General features: G+C 40.6%; 1 protein-coding gene across 1 annotated transcript in view; it reads left to right on the forward strand.

The window, feature by feature from the left end:
• The window catches only part of TUSC3 (tumor suppressor candidate 3), a 126,106-nt gene that overhangs the window by 74,442 nt on the left and 30,590 nt on the right, over positions 1 to 21,074 (forward strand). The window lies entirely within an intron of this gene.

Raw genomic sequence — 21,074 nt, forward strand, 5'->3', positions numbered from 1 at the left:
AATCAAATTGGGTTGCTTAGTCCTCACATATTCTCTTTATAAAAATGCCATTTAAGTCAACTTTTGAAAAAGATATATTTCTCAGTTGTAATGTTTCCTCTGTTCATTTTGAAAATGCAGGTTTGGTTATTCTTGAAGCTTTTGTTATCACTGGGTAAGGTCTGGCAAAAGAGATGAGAGTAGATTCAAGTGAATAGAGGTTGCATTTTAATTCCATCAAAACGAAGTGAATTTCTCCCCCAGAACATTCATGTCTGATAGGGTACATCACACAGTATTAAAAGTACTAGTTTTACACAAGACAATTAAAAGAATAACCTTCAAACTTTCTCAGCGACTTTCGGTCTCTTATCATTCATAGAAATGTCAGAATCATAATGCATGTACTCATGAAGATTTTGAACTGTGAATAGAAGAGGCTTCCTTTTGAGGTTATATTTGCTGGAATAGAAAAGATAACAGCATTATCAGTGTTTTTTTAGTGTAACCAATTTCTCATTGCATAAACTGAAATGGACTTCATGTGGTTCAAATATTAGTTGAGTGATAATATTGGACTTGTGATATAAAGTCAGGACATTGCTTTTAGATGAGGTGCAACTCAAATAGAATTGTAAGGTTTGGGGAGTTAACTTTCATTGTTTGGGTATTTTAAGCCTTATTTGAACATGCATGCTGCATAAACATTTGCCTCACTCAAAGAGCTAGTCCACTTATGTATGTTGATCTCTCATAAATTTCAGCATCAAGTGATAAGTTGCATGGGTTTAAAATCGTTTTATCTCTGTTTTATTCCTGAAATGTTTTTGTATAATGGTTGGTCAGTTGATTGACTGCATGTCACTCAAAGAACAGTTACTGAGTGAGTACAAAATACACAAAATTATTAAATGTGTGAATGGCCCATCACTGATAGAATTTTAATACCTTCCCACATTATCTTATGTAGAGCTGACCCCAAATACCTTGGTTTTGGTACCTTATTTGCAGGCAGTGAAAAGGGAGGGTGTATTGTATTGTATTGTGTGTGTGTTTTTATGTCTCTTTAGGAGCAGTTTATTTTTTAACATATTTTTATTAAAGATTTCTTGGTTTACAAAAGTATGTGCAATGTCTTTTTTTTCCAAGTTACATTCTCTACAGATCAGTTTCATTTGTTGAGACATTACAGTACAGTGGTATCTGGGGTTACATACGCTTCAGGTTACAGACGCTTCAGGTTACAGTCTCCGCTAACCCAGAAATAGTACCTCGGGTTAAGAACTTTGCTTCAGGATGAGAACAGAAATCACGTAGTGGCGGCGCGGCAGCAGTGGGAAGCCCCATTAACTAAAGTGGTGTCTCAGTTTCAGGTTAAGAATGGACCTCCGGAACGAATTAAGTACATAACCAAAGGTACCACTTTAGTGTTACATTAGGAAGAAAAGAGGGAAAGAGGGGGCCATGGTGCGTAGGGGTGGGGTCAGGTGGCGATGTTTCTATTTTACTTAATGTATGTGTGGGGTTTTGTGTCAGCGTCCCTCAACAGGCCTGCCAACCAAGCGCAGTAAAGCAGGACCCAGGAATTTAGTCCTGGCTATGCTATGTAGGGGACAGTTGAACATTATATGTGAAAGAGATTCAACACATTCCCCGTCACACACGCATAGCGGAGACACCAAACCCTTGGAAAATCTGTGGCTCAGCAGGTTTGATGGAAGGACATTGAACCTTGCACGAATAAATGCAAGTCGGTGTGGTACTGATGAAAGAGATGACATGTATGATGGAAGGCCAAGTGGTGGGGTTATTCCGTGATACCTGGGGGAGCAGACACCCCCACCCCTGGCGAGGTTGTGTTGATTTTCAATGTCCGCTAATCTTTGCTCAATAAGGCTTTTGGCCATCTTTAAGGGTGGTTGTTTGTTTGTGATTGGCTGTGGTGAACTTATTGTATTGTTCTTTGGGGTATTGCAAAGGCTTGGATGGCTGCTGCCAGGACCGCCAAACCTGGTGACAGTGGTGGAAAAGCAGGCCAAAATGCAAACTTCATCTCCTCCCTTCTTCTGCTCCACTCTTTCTGCTTTGGGCAGAAAAAAAGTGTCATTAAATATAGAGGAATCAAGAAATCAATGTGCACACTTAAACCAGGCCCAAAAAGAAACTGTTAGGATAGAATTGGGCTATAGTCTCAGGGTGTTTTCAGCCTGAGGGCCACTTTCTCTTCTTGGCAAGTCATATGGTAGTGGTGAGTGGTTCCAGAGGCAAAAGTGGGCGGAACAACAACTGTAATTTTTACCTTTTTACAGTAGGCTAGTTTCTACACAGATTCACACACCCATCTTTTACCCTCCATCCAGATACAGTGGTACCTCGGGTTAAGTACTTAATTCGTTCTGGAGGTCCCTTCTTAACCTGAAACTGTTCTTAACCTGAAGCACCACTTTAACTAATGGGGCCTCCTGCTGCTGCCGCACCGCCGGAGGACAATTTCTGTTCTCATCCTGAAGCAAAGTTCTTAACCCGAGGTACTATTTTTGGGTTAGCGGAGTCTGTAACCTGAAACGTAGGTAACCTGAAGCGTATGTAACCTGAGGTACCACTGTAAGCAAGAGGCATTATCAGAGCTCAGTGGCACAAACAAGTCAGGGAAAGAGACGCTGAAGGAGGGTGCAAAGCAGGGGAAGTGAGGGGTGTGGCCTAAGGAGGAGGGGTGTGGCCTGGGAAAGTTCCAAGGGCCCAAATAGAGAGACCTGGAGGGGCTGCATTTGGCTCCCGGGCTGTAGGTTTCCCACTCTTGCTATCATCATTCCCTTTGTGTTGAGAATTGGGGTGATTGCTAGCTCCTTCTTTCATGGCTACAATATCACAGTTTTCAGGATCTTCTAGTTGAAGCTGTGGCAGTTAAAACAGTACCAAGCCAGTATCCATTTGTCCCTACTATATAGTATGAAGAGGTTGATGCGATCAATGTAGCATTCTGCATTCATACAGTCAATTTTGATACTTTTATTGATAAATTATTCAGACCTTATCGTTTCTCAGTAACCTGTAAGGGTATATGCAAAGAGCAGATTGAATGAAATGATGGTTTGTGCTTGTGTCCTTGGTTCAGCTAGTAGATATATTTTTTTTAAGGCCTGAAAGTATTCTCTGTGTGGCTAAATCTAAGAGCATTCAGTAATTTTAATTCACTTTAAGGCAGAAGCTTGATGGATACACACTTTCCCCCAGTTTTATTACACCAACTCCTGTACTGTTGCTAACCTTGGCCTAAGCATGATTAATGCAGAAAGGAGCAGAATGAAAATCTTTTTCATTCTTCAAATTGCCATGTGCTTTGTGGGATAAAAATGTAGCCCCAACTTCAACTTCAAATTAAAAGCCTTAAAGGGAATACAATGTGAGAGGCTTCTGTTAAATGTTTAAATAAATGAAATGACCAAGGCCAGGACCTGTTTCCAGAAAGAGAAAAGTAAGGGGAATGTGTTGTGAAAGGGAGGATTATTGGTTTGTTTTTGTTCTTATTTTTAATTGTCTTTTCTGTCTTTTATATTGTAATTTTATGTTGAGATCTATGGATAAAGGGTGATGCACAAATAATAATAATAATAACAACAGCAAACAACAACAATAACCATAATAATAGAAGCATATTGGAATGGTCTGACATCTGCAATATTTAAGAAGTTAGCTTTGCATTTCTCTCCCTGAAATTTCTAATAGTTGCTTTCTCCTTGGCAGCCTTGCTACATTTTGAGTTCAGAAACTATATATTTTCAGAGTGAACAAACAGATATGATATTTCTCAGCATGGGAAACATAGCTGTCAACTTACAGATTTGAAAATAAGGGACCAGCAGCCTTGAAAATAAGGGACCAGCAGCCAAAATAAGGGACCTGCAGCCTCACCTGTTCCAGGCACTCCAGTCTTCCTGTCCTCCTGCAGTCTGATCAAACTCAAGCTGGTAGCTTCGAGAATACTGTCCAACCAACTTTGTAACTAGAGGTTCAACTGAATAGAATCTGAATCACATGCACCACAAGGCCTATGCAGCCTCAACTTAAGGTGGCTCCCCGGCCTGGCTTTGCACTGCAAAGTTTGCAGCAGCACGTGCAACGAAATGGCGTCCAGCATTCAAAAAACCCCTCAGCTTGCATTAACTAGCCACAAACAAGGCATGCAAGCTCCACCCCCCCAGTCGTTCTTAGACTTCTTATTGGGTGAGCAACACAGCCAAGCAACACAGTTGGAGCCTCCCTCCTCCCTGGCCGGCAGGGAGGGAGGGAGAGGAGCTGCTTCCTTTGAAATTTAAGGGACATCATTGGAGGGACATCCATCAATAAGGGACAGCAGCGGGACATGGTGCTGGAATAAGGGACTGTCCCTTCAAATAAGGGACACTTGCCAGCTGAGATGGGAAACCATGGAAATCTAAAGCGAGTGGTGCTGTATCCTTTTTTCCTTTTTTTTCTTTTTTTTTCTTTTTTCTTTTTTTGCTGTACCAACCTTCACCTTAACTAGAGGCAATGGAAAAGGCAGGGGAGGTCAGCCAGCAACACCCATAGCATAGTTGCAAGCCCTGATAGCTGCTATGAATTCTGCTACATCTTGAAAGCTGAGAATTGGGGGGAATTAAGGTATTACGGAGATGATATTATACTGCAGTGTTATCAGGACCTAGGGGTTTGATATGAAATGTAGATTAATCTCCTGGTTGTCTAAGGGATGACAGGGGAATTATTCCAGTTGTTCCATATGATTTCCAGAGTGAATAAAGGTGATGCTGACGCTCCCATCTTTAAGAGCCGGGTTGATGAATCATGCCTGCAGGGATTGATAGCATTCTAAAAAAAGGTAAAGGGCCCTCTGACCATTTGGTCCAGTTGTGGACGACTCTGGAGTTGTGGCTCTCAACTCGCTTTACTGGCTGAGGGAGCCGTCATACAGCTTCCGGGTCATCTGGCCAGCATGACTAAGCCGCTTCTGGCTAACCAGAGCAGCACACGGAAACTCCACCGGAGTGGTTCCTATTTATCTACTAGCACTTTGACGTGCTTTCAAACTGCAGGGACCAAGCAACAGGAGCTCACCGCATCACAGGGATTTGGACCACCGACCTGATCAGCAAGCCCTAGGCTCTGTGGTTTAGGCCACAGCTCCACCTGCATCCCTGATAGCATTCTAGCTGGCCTCTAATCTGCAAATAATTATCATCGCAAGATGGCTGGAAGATGGTGGGAGATTCATTGGCAGTGCTGGGGGAGAGCGGGTATGACGTAGAAGACTCTTAAAGGGAAAGTGAGGAGAATTTGAGAAGGCATTTACCCCTTGGAAGCTGAATGGTTTGTATGCATCATACGCACACATGAACAGGATGACAATATAAACCCCATTCCAGAGAGATATTTCAAGATTTGTCTGGCAGGGCAAGAAGCCTAGAATAAAATTTAAAATATTAACAGATGCAAAGGAAAGAGGTGGATTTGCCCTGCCAGACTTTAAACTTTATTATGAATCAGCAGCTTTTTGCTGGTTGAAAGAATGGCTACTTCTTGAAAACACAGACATTTTGGATTTGAAAGGTTTTAACAATGTATTTGGATGGCATGCATATTTGTGGTATGATAAGGTTAAAGCGCATAAAGGATTTAAAAACCATATTGTTAGAAAAGCATTGTTTAACGTTTGGATAAGATATAAGGATTTATTGGAAAATAAAACCCCAAGGTGGCTGTCACCGATGGAAGCGAAAGCTCAGAAAAAGCTCAATATGGAGGTTATATGGCCGAAATATTGGGAAATTTTGGAACAAGATGGAGATAGACTAAAACTGCAGAGTTTTGAGAAACTAAAGAACAAAGTGCGAGACTGGCTTCATTATTATCTGATAATGGAGGCATACAATTTGGACAAGAAAATTGGCTTCCAATTCAAAATTAGAAACAGAACTGTTAGAACCCAAAACTAAGACTCTCTCAAGGATGTATAACTTGCTGTTGAAATGGAATACTCAGGATGAAACAGTGAAATCCGTTATGATTAAATGGGCACAAGATATTGGACACAATATTATGTTTGCTGACTGGGAACAGTTATGGACCACAGGTATGAAGTTTACGGCATGCAGTGCCCTAAGAGAGAATATTATGAAAATGATATACAGGTGGTACATGACCCCAGTCAAGCTAGCAAAAATCTACCATTTGCCCGATAATAAATGTTGGAAATGTAAAGAAACTGAAGGTACATTCTTTCACCTTTGGTGGACGTGCCCAAGGATTAAGGCTTTCTGGGAGACGATATATAATGAATTGAAAGAGGTATTTAAATATACCTTCTTGAAGAAACCAGAGGCCTTTCTCCAGGGCATAGTTGACCAATCGGTGTTAAAGAAGGATAGAACTTTCTTTATGTATGCTACAACAGCAGCAAGAATACTTATTGCAAAGTATTGGAAGACACAAGATTTACCCACTCTGGAAGAATGGCAGATGAAGGTGATGGACTATATGGAATTGGCGGAAATGACTGGCAGGATCCGAGACCAGGGAGAAGAGTCAGTGGAAGAAGACTGGAAGAAATTTAAAGACTATTTACAGAGACATTGTAAAATTAATGAATGTTAGAATGATGTTGGATTGAAATTAAGTGGTTTCTAGCTGAAATGGTATAAAAGAATATGAAAAAAATGGTTTTTTATAAGTACAAATTTAAGGTTATAATAATTTAAGATTAAAGATCTGGGTAGAATAAAGAGGGAAAGAAACTGCTGAGCCAATAAATTGAACTGGAATACAAAAAAGGGAGGTATGAGGAGGTCCGAGAACCAAGTAAATGAAAAATAATGTGATGAAAAGATTGATTGTTTTTAACTATTTTTATTTTGTATTTTTTCTTTTTTCTTTTTCTATTTTGTAATGTAAAAATCTTAATAAAAATTTTATTAAAAAAAAGAAAAAAAATATAAACCCCATTCCTTCACATGGTTGAATATAGCTGCACTTGTGTATGCTGTCTCTCAGGAAATATTAATTTAGCTATTCTGCATAGCTGTGCTACATGATAATAAACCCTACGTATCAATATTTAGATGTTATGGAGTTTTAAATCATCAAAATAGGGGCTTATTGCAACAAAATGACCGTATAATGAGTTGAGCATAAATTTGAACAGAATAGTAAAACTCACTTGTACTGCTAGAAAATCGGTCACATCCTTTATGATTTAAATTTTAATATGTTAAGTGTTTATGTAGTTATGTGCCTAAAATAATTGGCACAATAAAATGTCTCATCCTATAAAGCTTTTACTCTCATAAACCTTATTCACACTAGTAGTTCCATTAACACTAATAAATATGTATATATATTTATAGTCACAGCAGTAGGACTCCGCTCACACTTAGAGCGTGTTCATTGTCTATTTTCAGATACCCATAATTGGCCTCAAATAGTTTGGATGGAAATAATCTGTGACACAAGCCTGTTTTCGGACTGAGAGTGGGGAGGATATTTTAATGGAAATGGCTGAGAAACTGCCGAGATTTGAGGCAGAGATGAAGTGTTACTGTCTGCAGCTGAAATGGAAGGGTTTCATTAGTTGCTAGAAGACGCCAGAACTCCTTCAAAGTAGAAGATGACAATTTCTCCTGGATACACTATGTTCACTATTTATTTACGGAAAATATTTGTAGGCTGCCTTTCAAGGGAATGCCCTCTCAAGAAGATCCATAGATGCTACTTTGACATAGCAGATTTCTGTGAACTTTTAAGAGACAGGATTTCAGCACCATAGGCCTAAACAATGTCAGTATGAAAACCTTAGATGAAGGAGCCAAGCTTAATTCATTGCAGGCTTCCATGGCTGTGGGGCCACCACAAAAAGGCCCTGTCTCTCATGCCTGCCAGATTAATTGATCTGATCGGCAGACACACAGGCAGGACTTCATCTTCTGCATTATTATTGGGGAAGCCATGTTATAATGTTACAGAACATTAAATAAACTTCCTGGGGCACCTAGTAACCTTCTCTGCCCAAAGCTGTATCTTTAATTTGTGAGGCCCTTTCACAGAGTAGCCAACATTCCTCAAGGGCTCAATCTGCCCATTGCTTTGGGCAGAATGGCATAAGTGCCTTCAGCTGAATCATGGTTTATTGGAGGGGAAATCCAAAAGAGGTGCCTTAGTGAGCTTAAAACAGTACAGAACAGAGAGAGAGAGCCATAAAGTAAAGAGGAATATAACTGGTAACGCAGGATTAATCCTGCTGTCTCTATTTATGCTATGTATATTTATATTCTACTTTATCCCACTGGCTCTGAATAAGCAAGAGTTGAGAATGTAATTATATATAAGTGCTGTCAACAGAAACTGTCTAGATAAATAGACTAACTAGGAGGAAATCCGAAGTCGTGTGGGCTGGAGAGATGTGTGAAAGGAGCGGAAGTTTTCTCTTTTTATTAATAGCTTTTAAATACAATTTTAAATTGATTCTTGATAGCGTTAGTACTATTTGTGGGATTATTTTTTTTAAACTAGGTGTTGCACAAATGCACACACAAAGGCCCTCCACCATCTTATTGATGGAAACTGCCGCCACACATGGACATAACATATAAATAATATACTGAAAACTAGAGGAGAATGCTAAAAAAATAATTGTATACAGAGTAGGTGAAATATGAGACTTGAGGAATTGTTTTAAAAAGTGAGGGGGAGAGAGATTCAATTAAACTAATGTCAGCTGGTAAAGAGTTCTATAAATAAGAAGCAATCAGAGAAAAAGCTCAGGATACAAAATAGCTGGAGAGATGTCAGCTCTAGCAAACAACAAAGAACTTGGAAGAATGCAAAAAGCAAGAAGGAGAATATAAAGTACTCAGAGATGAAAGATAAGCAGGAGCTGGTGAATAGATACGTTTGAAGGGAACTAACAGTCTTAAATTGAGTGCAAAAAAGGAAAGGTTACCAGTGAAAATACATCAAAAGCTAATAAATATGAGCATGCTGGCCTGTAACTAAGGGTAGAGCCTTAATTTTGAGTGCTGTGTTGTGAGCTCTGAGGGGTCAGCGTGTCACATGGCCCCTTTCCGAAAGCACCTCATAACACATCTCCCAACAAACTGCCCCCCAAACACAGGGGCTTTAAAAATGTGCCTTTAAAACCACAGTGAACAGCCTCACAAGACTCAGTGCATTGCATTTGTGTGCTATTTAATTAATTAATAAGGGTATACCCTGCTTCTCAGGAGTGGGGGGAACCCAGCCACCACCACCTTAAACTCACCTTGCCAAATTTTAAAAAATCCAAAAGACAAATGACCAGAACATACACCTCAAAATGCAGAACAAAGCAGAAAAATTCTGCTTGAAGCGAGATGCAGACACAGCAATACATGCCTTTTTAGGAAGTGAATGCTAGTAATGTGGGGCTACCACTAAAAAGTCCTTGTCTCTGCTTCTCTACAGTCTAATGGACCTTGATGGCAGATCAGAGAGCAGGGGTTCAGTTGCTGATCGCAAGGTCTGGGCTGGTTTGTATGGGTCCAAGTGATCTTCCAGTGAATGTTCCCAAACCATTCACGTTTTTAAAGCAAGGATAGGAAACCTGTGGCCTTCCAGACAGCATTGGACTACAGGTTCAATCATCCATGAGAAAAATTGATTCCCAGTCTTTCTGGACTACAAATCCCATCATCCCATGCCAGGAATAACTTCTAACCGATTAGCTTGCATAATTTCACAGATCATTGTTATTTTTAGCTATTTCAAATATATCAAGGGTTGCCATAACACTCATTGTGAATGAGGACTGGGTATCTAAAAATTGGATAAGGAAGCATTCCAGTAATCTAGGTGTTTTCTTTCAAACCCAATAGTCTGATTTTGTGAGCACACCTCTGTGGTCTGCTCTGAATTTAGAAGCTCTGAGAAACTCATATCAACATCTGTCTTCATGCCAAGCAAGCCTTGCCAAGAGAGTAACAAGAATAATCCCATTTAGCCAGGGGGCTGGCTGGCAGCTTTTCCAGTGGTTTAGTTTGAAGCCGAGCAGTGTGAAGCAGAATGTGATATATGAAACGTCACAAGGGAAAATTCTGGATCAAAAGCACCACAAAAGAAAATAGGGGATAGGTGCAACTCAATATACATAGAACTTCAGTAATTAAATTCAAATAAACCATAGTGCTACAGAAATAATTCAGATCCCTTAGGAGTTTCTGAATGCTAAATAAATGTTATACTAGTTTCAGTAATTCTGAGAGGAAAAACAAAATAACTTAGGACATTAAGACTTCCCCATTAATGATTTGAACTTTGGAAAATGATGGGACTTTAATATTTAGGGGCAATAGAGATGCCAGCCCTTTTTATAGAAAGGGCTTATAGAAATGGTTGGCCAGAAGGACACTGAAGGGATATTGACTACTCTTTGCAGCCTTAGTCAAATGTACCTTTCAGTTACAACATGGGGGGTTTGGAGACATTGTTGGGTATTATTCTGGTTTTTTTTTGTTTTGTTTCAAAAATTAATGAGCAGGGACAATTTTTCCATATATTTATTGTTTTGACATTTATATTGACCTCTTGAGCTACAGGTCACCTTTGTAAGCAATATTATGTCCCTTATTATTTTTCAGGTCATTGTGCAATGCTAGATGGTTTTATTGCTGTCCAGTGTCGACTGATGCACATTGAAGCTGCAGTTAGAAGGCTTAGAATAGGCTGTAGATCTACTAATTAGATATCTTTTTTTAGATAACAGTTTGTTTTGCAATCCTGCCCATTACACAAAAACACATGTATTTAAATCCCAACATTTGGTTAAAAATGTGAAGATGGAAGCTGTGCCCCTCATTACTCTGCTCAACAACTCCCTGCTGTTCCCCACACATTAATTCCCCACATCTTCCCCATCCCCATCCTATACTACTACTAAGCTAGTATTTCACCTTTCCAACCTCATTTCTGAACACTTCTCTTGTCTGTTCTGCAGCCCCACTTTGCATACCTGTTTTTACCTTCACCTCCTGATTCTGGGCAACCCCTTTTGCACGCAGACCACCTTCATAATAAGCTCCTACATCTTCCTCCTTCACACATTGCACTACAAATTCTGAGGCCGAGCTCAGAGTTCATGCAAACCTGGAATTGTGATGTGGCACTACAAATCCTCCAATGGCTATGTGATGACAACCTTACATTTTAAGGTATATAGGGAGATATAACTTAAATATGTGTTACATAGAGTGTGCCAGGGAAGCGGGTGGCTGCTGTGTTCTTAAATGTTAAACCTCTGCCAATGTCTGCCTTTCTTCTTATTTTTCGAGGGATGTTGGACATTTTATATAACTACATTATTGCATCATGCTAAAATTAAAGTATCCGAACAAACAATCATTAGCTGCCCAAACTGGGGAAAGGATCAATAAGAAACAGCTTCTTTGAACTGGATATTTGTTAAACATCAAAGATGATTTAATAAGAAATTGTGCCAAAATTGTATCAGATGTAGCTTTTGTCATTTGGCGATTAGAGGTCTTTATGAAGACAAAACAAATCTCCCACTAACGTAATGAAATGGTATTGTTAGGCCTGCAGAAAGTGAAAACAGGCATTTCCTTCAAAGAAACGATGTAAACACTGTGCTCTCTAGCGGCCACTGAGATAGCCTGTGAGTCTATTGTGATGGTTTCATTTGCCTTTCCCTCTCTCTAGTCTGGCAAATGAGATGGTACGCCTTAGGGTCGTAAAATCGGTATTCAAAGTGCATCCATTAGTATTGCAGCTTTGGGTGTGATTGACTTTGTGCTGGTAGATGACAGTGAAAACATTGAAAAAGACTCCCGCAGGAAACAGGCCTCAACTGGTGGGAGGGAATAAATGAGCCAGGTCTGCCAATACCCTCCTCACATAATTACATGAGGCTAACAGCAACTGGGGTTCCCTCCTGCGTTTGGCACTAGGTTTTGTGAGGAATTAGCCACTGTTGATTTTTAGGGGCAGAAGACAATTTTGTAGCATGTTAACATGGCATGGGTTTTTACAGGCCAGTGGAAAGGTTTGTCAAAATAACTTCCTGTCCTCTAGTATGTACTGCAGTTACAGAGGTGGGGGAGGGGGGCATATAAATAACAATTTGCTCCTTGACTGTTTTTGATTTAATGAGTTAAATATTTTATCTGTTCTAATTTTGCAAACAAGGTGGTAGCATTTTTTAAAAAATCTCATAGATTTAGGGGATTGGTGGTTTCATCCGAATAAGTCATTGCATGATCAAAACAACTATCACTCATGCAATGGAACCCCTCCTCCCAATTGTGTGTTCCCCACACCACCCCCAAAATGCTCCAGATATTTTGGGGGGATGGGGGAGGGAATCTCTGGAGCAAGTTCGGGATGTAAGGAGGTGCATAGGAAAAGAGAAGGAAGAAAAACTCTGTTGCATGAGCAGAAATCATTCCGCTTGTGCAATGACTTACTTAGATGCATCCCTGTGATCCTGAAAAAATAGCCTAGAAATTGCTGGAATAAACTTTCAATAGGCATTGGTTCATCAGAGGCAAAAACTGGGCAGAGATGTATATGGATGTATATAGCATGCATGCTTAGATATAGCTGTTATGAGCCATTGTAAAAATGTTATCCAGAAATTTCCCTTTATTTTGAAAACATTTTGTTTTGTTTTTTCATTTATTAACAATATTTGTACTACCCCAAAGTTCTGTGAACACCGTGTGTGTGTGTGTGTGTGTGTGTGTGTGTGTAAATCTAGCTTCTCCTCTGGCTTGAAGTGGTTTCTAACAATAAACAGCTTCCCACATAACTTGTTATGGCATAACAATGGCATAAAGTCATTAAACATCAAATATGACCCAGCAGCCACAAAATCCAAATGCTGTTAAAGGAGCCAGGGGAAAATTAGCAAGTTGGCAAAACTGCTCTCAAACACAAATGGTCTTGCAACGCTTCCTTAACCTCACCAGTTAGCCACACTGACACGCTTTCTCTACTAGCTTGTTCCAAAGCCTTCAAGCTATTGCAGGGAAGGCCCTTCTAGATCCCTTGTTAACAGCAATCTAATTCTAGGCAAAAGTTGCCTAAGCAGAGATTTACCTATCCATCTTAATTGAAGGGGGACAGGGAAATATCTCAACCTTACAGCCAGATTCCCTTGCAGACACCATTTCAGTTGCCACATGCCAGCTGTGAGGCCTGATGTAAATGTTTGTAGAGCAAGAAGTATAAATTTTACTCTTTCTCTCTTTTACTTTTCTACACACACTTTGTTCTGGGCTCCATCCAAGCAAGCAGTATACATCATCAGAGTTTAGGGACGCACTTCAGCCAGGCAAAAACACTCTAGGAAGGCACAAAGCAGAACTGGTGGGTTGTGTTGCTTGGGGAGAGTCCCACAAGTCATATACAAAGCTTGGAGGCTGCATTTGGATCCAGGGTTCAAGCTGCCTTCCCCACCCTCAGTATACACACTATGATGTGTGCATCTGACGCAGTGTCACTGAGAAGCCACTAGGCTAGGCTTCTTCAAACTCTGTCCTCCAGATATTTTGAGACTACAATCCCCATCATCCCTGATCAATGGTCCTGCTAGCTAGGGATCATGGGAATTGTAGGCCAAAAACATCTGGAGGGCCAAGTTTGAGGAAGCCTGCACTAGGCTGTCTGTGTTGGGTGGCTCATCCTGCCAGTCACTTCCTGTAGCCCAGTGGCTATCAGGAGAGGTGGGAAGTCCCACTCAAACCTCTGACACCAGAGCATGAGTTCACATGGAGACTTTATGGAAACCAACATGTCTTGTCCTCCTTTTCCCCACCACAACATGTAATTTGACAATCATGAGAACATAAGAAGAAACTGCTGGATCAGGCCAATGGCCCATCTAATCCAGCATACTGTTTTCACAGGGGACCAACAGGGGCCTGTGGTAAGCTGGGGATGTGGGTGGCCCTGAGGTCTAAACCACTGAGCCTCTTGGGCTTGCCGGTTGGAAGGTTGGCGGCTCAAATCCCCATGATGGGGTTTCCTCCCATTCCTCTGTCCCAGCTCCTGCCAACCTAGCAGTTCTAAGCACATCAGTGCAAGTAGATAAATAGGTATCGCTGTGGCGGGAAGGTAAACAACGTTTCCGTGCGCTCTGGTTTCTGTCACGGTGTTCCATTGCGCCAGAAGTGGTTTAGTCCTGCTGGCCACATGACCTGGACAAACGCCGGCTCCCTCGGCCTGAAAGCGAGATGAGCGCCGCAACCCCATAGTTGCCTTTGACTGGACTTAACCATCCAGAGGTCCTTTACCTTTACCTTTTACCAATGGTAAACCCGGCAAGAAGGACCCAGCCATAACTGAACTCTCCCCATTTGTGATTCCCAGCAGCTAGCATTCAGAGGCATCCTGCCTTTAACAGAATGGAGGTAGTATCAGCTTGTATGAAGCACAAGTATCAACTTGTATGATGAAGCTTTAACTTTTAAAGCTTAGAAGTGCTGCATAATTGCCACGTCTTCCGTTTTACTGCTTTGAAGATACACCTGATCCTCTTGTTCCACTGAAGGGGACCAATGCTTAGCATTGGTTAAGGTATTTGTCAGTCCTTCCTCTCCTTCAGCCCACTCATGGCATGTGGGAGCAGTCACACTGAGCTGGAATGCCCCCCACACAAGCCTAAGCAAGCTGAAAGTCTGCCAGAGTAGGTCTAGCCAGCTGCAAGGCTTTTTTAATTGTCAAGAACTAGATAGTGAGCCTAAGGCTGCAGCAGTATAATCAAATTTACATCTAGCTGTTCCAATGTCTGCGCTCTTAGCAGCCTTTTCATTTCACTGTGTCAGAAATGACCGTTTGGACAGCTGGGACAACAGTGCGTTCCTGTCTCTTTAAAAAGCAAAGTAAACTTTTTTTGGAACTTGACAGAAATGCTCTCCTCTGATGCCAGCTTATTAATTTAAATGGAGTTTAATTAATGCCCCCACGCAAACATCTCTAGATTATTTTTTCCCCATCACCTGTACCAACTCATTGAAGCACAAAACCCATGCTGCTTTATTCAGGTAACAGCACTGCAGACCGTTGTGGCATCTAAAATATGCAATCATGTTTAAATTTTAATGGGGGCTATTGCAGGAGCTAATTGAATTGCCTTGAGGACTAAAATGTAACTCACACAGGTCTTGTTTCCAATTACCGTTTTCTATTTTATTTACACAGTTTAACAGGGAGAAAGGAATGAGTGCAATCTACATTTAATGTAAGTGTCTTACTGAACCGTGACAGATATCACTCTGGAGATCACAAACATATGCAGCATTTAGAGAAATTTCAAAAAAAATATATAATCCATTATGGCTATCGTTGATTACTCTAGAGAGAGTGTGCAAAGTATATACCATCTCTGGTTCAGTAATGCTAAATAAGTCTAGGAGAGCAGATAAATAATTTGGTTCTCAAGAAATAGACATGCGTTTGATATTATTCATTTTGATACTTTGGGTTGGACATTCCACTCTTGCTGCCTTCAGTGGGACCAAAAGAATGTCTTAGAGTTAAATTGCAAATCCATTCACAAGATTGGGTTCTTCTGTCATGAAGCGCTGATCTGCCAAGCATTATTTTGTGTAGGAGACCAGTCCATACTAGCCACTCTGCTACTACAGGACATGGGAAATCAATATTGATTAGGATAGTAAATTTTGAAGAACACTTTGCAGCAAAGTGTGAAGTTCTTATTCCATCCCACTTTAAAGTGACCAAGAAACAGATGCAGATAGAAACAAGGCTGGTACTTCATAGGTGGCAAGCTGGTGACACAACTGGGCAACTGCTGAAGGCCTGGCAATGTCTCTCTGCCTCTGCTTCTTGCTTTCTAACCACAATGCCCCTTCCTCTATCCACACCACTGGCATTGCTGCCTGCTCTCTGCTTATCATCTGTGTAGGAAGAGGTCTTACTGACCATAGCTGTCAATTTACAGATTTGAAAATAAGGGGCCAGCAGCCTCGAAAATAAGGGATCAGCAGCCAAAATAAGGGATTTTAGACAACCAGCTCCCAAGCCAAAGGCAGAAAGCCCAGCCAGCAGCCAAACAAAGCCTCAAGCAGTGGTTCCCACAGTGCAGCAACCCGGCAAAGGGGATGCAGCAAGGAAAACCACCGTCACCTCTCAGCTGGGAAGCGCTGAGCAAAGGCGAGGCCCCAGGCAACGCAGCCGATTTGATCAGCACAGGCATGCAAGCTCCACCCCCCGGTCGTTCTTAGACTCCTTATTGGGTGAGCAATGCAGCCAAGCAACACAGTTGGAGCCTCCCTCCTCCCTGGCCAGCAGGGAGGGAGGGAGAGGAGCTGCTTCCTTTGAAACCCAGGAAATTTACAGGATATCCCAGGTCAGCAGCGGGAAACGGCGCTGGGATAAGGGAGTTTCCCGCCAAATAAGGGACGGTTGACAGCTATGCGTACTGACTTATCTGTTGGCAGCCATCTGTCTCGAGAGACATTAGAAGAGTGTGCTACCAAGGGTAAAGTCAAGCTGTTAGAGAGTTACAGCGACTGCTGTGGCTGTAGAGATCAATACAGGAGAGACATGTTTTATTGCAATTGGGGCAGATGAAGGCATACAGTTTTGCTGTTACAGGTGCAACATGGCTTACATGTTTCTTTACAGATATGTTAAAAACATATGTTGTCATCTCTGCAAAGCCAAATGCCTAAGGACTCATTAAAAAAGTACCAGAATATATGTGTTGGATAGAAAAAACAGGTGTCATTAGTTTAATAAAAAAAAACTTCAGGGATCATCATTACATTTCTATCTTTTTAGCTTTATTATGATTTATTTATCTCTCATATGGGTAGTATCCTGTTACTGATAGTAACACAGTTGATTTTTATATACTGAAATGGATCTTATTTGCATTTTTCTGGCAAGGAAAATGAATTAGTCAGCTAGCACTTGTGACTGCATGAAAAACCTAAAATTCTTTACAGTGGATAAGAGTAAAGCCTTCTGAAGACAAGTGACTGTTACTAGAAAGAAAGTTGGCAATTCACTCTAAATGGCACCACTGTCGTATCAAGATTTAGGAGACAAAATCCTTGCAGTGTTGTAAGAAAAGATCTTTTGAAGCAAGTGACCTTTAGTATTAAGTTAATTCTTTGCTGAAGTCTGCCGGGCCCTTTGGCCATTGTGACTTGCTGCTGCAGTTACTTTGATCACAGAAATGGATTTGGAAAGTGGATTTGTTAAAAGACCTTGAGTGAAGACTCTCTTGTAGCTGTACCTGAAGTTGAACTGATGTGATGGCAAGTGAGTATGCTAATTCAGCCGACCGCCTTGAACATAAGAGCTCTGCAGCATCAGGCTAAAAGCCCATCTTGTCCAGCATCCTTTGCTCACATCGACCAGCTAGATGCATATGGAAAGCTCCTGAGCAGTAACTTGAGTGCAACAGCACTTTCCCCACCTGTGTTTCCCAACCAGCTTAATTGGATGACCCTGACTTCTAGAATTAGGAGAGGCAGAAATAAATTCACTTTCCCCATACCATGCAAAATTTTATACACCTCTATCATGTTCTCCTCTGCTTGCCATTTTTTCTAAGCAACAAAGCCCCAAGTGTTGCCCCCTTTCCTCATAGAGGAGCTTCTCAAAGCCCTTGATCATTTTTGTTGTCCTTTTTGAACTTTTCCCAGCTCTGCAGAATTCTTTTTTTAGATACAAGGGCCTGAACTAAACACAGTATTCCAAGTATCACCCCATCATAGATTTCTATAATAGCTTTCGTGGTATTGATAGTTTTGTTTTCAGTCCCTTTCATGCCATTCACCTTTTTCACAGCTGACACACACTAGTTCAGCATCTTCATAAAGCTATCCACTATGACCCTAAGCTCTTGTTCCTGGTCAGTTACTGCCAGTTCATTTTTTTTTTTTTAATAATATTTTTATTGAACAATTTTTAATATAACAAAAACAAAACATACATAAACAAACATCAGACAATAATAAAACATAAAAACAAGTACCATTTCATAACCCAATTTGTAAATCTTACTTCCTCGACCTCCCCTTACTTCCCGTTTCTGTATTCCAAATTCTTACAGTTATTCAGCGAAATCTTACCTTATTTTATTATAAATTTATAATATTCACCCTTATTCTCTTTATCATAACCCTTACTGATAGTAACCATTTATTTTAATCCAACATCATTCTAACTGTCACCAATTTTATAATGTTTCTTTAAATACTCCTTAAACTTTTTCCATTCTTCTTCCGCCGCTTCTCTTCCCTGGTCTCGGATTCTGCTCGTCATCTCCGCCAAATTCATATAGTCCATCACCTTCATCTGCCATTCTTCCAGTGTGGGTAGATCCTGTGTCTTCCAGTACTTTGCAATGAGTATTCTAGCTGCTGTTGTAGCATACATAAAAAAGGTTGTATCTGTCTTTAACACCCCCTGGCCGACAATACCCAAGAGAAAGGCCTCTGGTTTCTTGGTGAAAGTATATTTAAATACCTTTTTCAGTTCATTGTAAATCATTTCCCAGAATGCCTTAATCTTCGGGCACGTCCACCAGAGGTGAAAAAAAGTACCTTCCTTTTCTTTACATTTCCAACATTTATTATCAGGCAAATGGTAAATTTTTGCAAGCTTGACTGGGGTTATGTACCACCTATAAATCATTTTCATTATATTTTCCCTTAAGGCGTTACACGCCGTAAACTTCAGCCCGGTGGTCCACAACTTTTCCCAGTCAGCAAACATAATGTTATGCCCAATGTCCTGAGCCCATTTAATCATAGTTGATTTAACCATTTCATCTTGTGTGTTCCATTTCAGCAGCAGATTATACATTTTTGACAAATTCTTAGTACTGGATTCTAACAGTTCAGTCTCTAATTTTGATTTTTCCACCTGGAAGCCTGTTTTTCTGTCTAGTTTAAACATTTCATTTATTTGGTGATAATGTAACCAATCTCTCACCTTCCCTTTTAATTTTTCGAAACTCTGCAATCTCAGTTTGTCCCCTTCCTCAGTTACTGCCAGTTCAGACCCCATCAGCAAATGTGTGAAATTATAATGTCTTTGAAATTTATGTGACATTTTGCCACAGTATGTATTATTTTATATTTGCTTCCATCTTACTGCCCATTCACCCATTTGGGATAGATCCTTTTGGAGCTCCTCACAATTCCTTCTTGTTTTATCTGCCTTAAACAATTTGGTATTATCAGCAAACAAGGCTATGTCAGTGCTCACCCATAATTCTACACCATTAATGAGCAACTGAAAAAACACAAGTCCTTGGCCCGGGTGGGTGTCCCTCCACTTTTTACATCCTTCCATTGGGAGAAATGTCCCTGTTTTACACTCAGTTTCCTGTTTCTTAACCAGTTACTAATCCATAAGAGGATTTACCTTATTCCCATGAGTTGCTAAACTTTACTCAGGGGACACGGATGAGGTGCTTTGTCGTTATTATTATTATTATTATTATTATTATTATTATTATTATTAAAGTCTTACATACACAATGACACATCTACCTGTAGGCTTGTTGACAGATCAGAGAACTCTGAAAGGATAGTGAGACAGGAGTTGCTCTTTTCTACAATTGGTAATTCTATATTTTGCACTGCTTTCCACCAGTTTTCCTAGAACAAACATTAAGCTAACCAGCCTGTGATTTCCCAGATTCTCCCAGATCTCTTTTTTCAAAAAAATATTGATACGTTGGCCACTTTCCAGTCGGGTAGAGAAGCTGACCTTAGGGACCCGTTACATATTTTGCTAGAAGATTGGCAGTTTCATATTTGAGTTTTTTAATAATAATAATAACTCTTAGGTAGATGCACTCAGACCCCAGTGATTTGTTAGTTTTTAATTTGTCAAATAAGGCTTAGTTTAGAACATTCCTCAGGCTCCCTCAGGTTTCATTGTGAACGTAATTCAGTTCCATGTAGGATGCAGTATATATGGGACTGTGGGTCCTTCAGACAGAGAAGCCTTCTGGACCCAGCCTCTAAAATAATATGCAAGCTGCTCTGACTATGTTGGCAAATGCTGCTCACACATGGTGGCACAATTTTTGGCTGTGTGACCTGTGCCTGTTGCTCCCGAGAGACAACGTGATTGTGCTATCTTCAACATGCGACCATTATACAAGAAGGGCTCCTAAGGATAAATTTTAGAGCATACGTACGCACTCTCTTGCAATACATTTTGAAATCACCACTGCTTCTGGATGCACTTCACCCTGGCTGCAAGCCCAGGAACAGTTGCACTAACTACTCCCAGCTCATTATTGCTTGAAACTGCCCCAAATGTATAGCGAATGCAGTACTAGGGATAGCATAAGAGTTTATCCAAACTTGGCTCAGATTCTAATTCAAGAGGTTTGGAAATAAAAGGGGGGGGGGGAGAGAGAGAAAAGCAAGTCCGAACCAAACTTGAATCTTCCAAACTCTGAACATCCTTTTCTAAGTGTTCAAAGTCAAAGTGCTCAGGAAAGGAAATCCTATGTTACTCGTTTTTCCAGCCCCAATTCATACTAATAGAGATTTTAGAAGCTGGTCCATCTCTATAAAGAACCGGGGTGCAGATCATCAAAAGTATTGCCGCTTCATTCTTCAAATCCAGTTCCATATATACTTTTGGGGGGATCATTATCTATGTTCACATTAATAAAAGCAGTAATTTGTGTGTCTTTTCATCTTAGGGAGTTGGTTATTTACATTTTGAGATATATAGTTTTCAACTCCTGACAGGTACCTTAGGTGCTGTATACTTTGGCGCTATATGTTAATGGCTATGTAGATGCCCTAATTATCTTTCTGTAGGGCGCTTGATTTAATTTAGGCTTCATTAACTTTCATCCCTTAGGTTGACTTTCCTTCAGGTATCCTGAAATTTGATAGCATTGTAATAGGCTTTTATTTATCGTGGGGTGGGGATTCTGCTTATAGAGGGACTGCATACACAGGAAGTTTAGTGTGGAGGTGGTGGTGCTTAGAGGAGCTTGCCAAAACTGAGGTATAAATTACAAGTTTTGGTTCTGTACAATATAATTTTGTACTGGAAGTGAC

This window comes from Podarcis raffonei, chromosome 9 (assembly GCF_027172205.1).
Source record: "Podarcis raffonei isolate rPodRaf1 chromosome 9, rPodRaf1.pri, whole genome shotgun sequence".
Lineage (NCBI taxonomy): Eukaryota > Metazoa > Chordata > Lepidosauria > Squamata > Lacertidae > Podarcis > Podarcis raffonei.